Below are 477 nucleotides of genomic sequence, written 5' to 3' on the forward strand. Positions count from 1 at the left end.
GTCATTAAGAAATAAGCGAAAATTCTTTTAAAAATTATTTTAGATTTGAGACTTTAATTCTGAAATCCTCGTCTGCCTAGACAGTCATAGTAAAATAATTACTTGAAATGATTAAGCTTTGAAGACTGAAATCATGTGCTAGCGTTTTCTTTATAATTAGTGAAGCTAAATAAACCACAATAAAAAGATGAAAAAAAGACAAGAAATCATGATATATTGACCCTTATAAAATTTAGATATGAAAAAAAAAACATATTTAAGAAAATTACTTATTCGTATTTTACCAAATTTCTCTTCCGACCCATTCGCATAATTCGTGATAGTTTTAGTAACGATCCAAATCAGACACGCTCTAGCCTTTAACCTATTAGCATACCAAGCATTGTAGAAATATCTCTTCGATCCTCGTTTTAGTCAACATATAAGAATTAACAGTGAGGCGGAGGTGTTCTCTGCAACCTAGGTCCATGAACTTCG

General features: G+C 30.8%; 1 protein-coding gene across 1 annotated transcript in view; it reads left to right on the top strand.

The window, feature by feature from the left end:
* Positions 1-477, top strand: part of LOC119585252 (delta-like protein 1) — a 4,073-nt gene that overhangs the window by 769 nt on the left and 2,827 nt on the right. The gene's annotated exons all lie outside the window — the stretch shown is intronic.

Source organism: Penaeus monodon, chromosome 19 (assembly GCF_015228065.2).
Source record: "Penaeus monodon isolate SGIC_2016 chromosome 19, NSTDA_Pmon_1, whole genome shotgun sequence".
Classification (NCBI taxonomy): Eukaryota; Metazoa; Arthropoda; class Malacostraca; order Decapoda; family Penaeidae; genus Penaeus; species Penaeus monodon.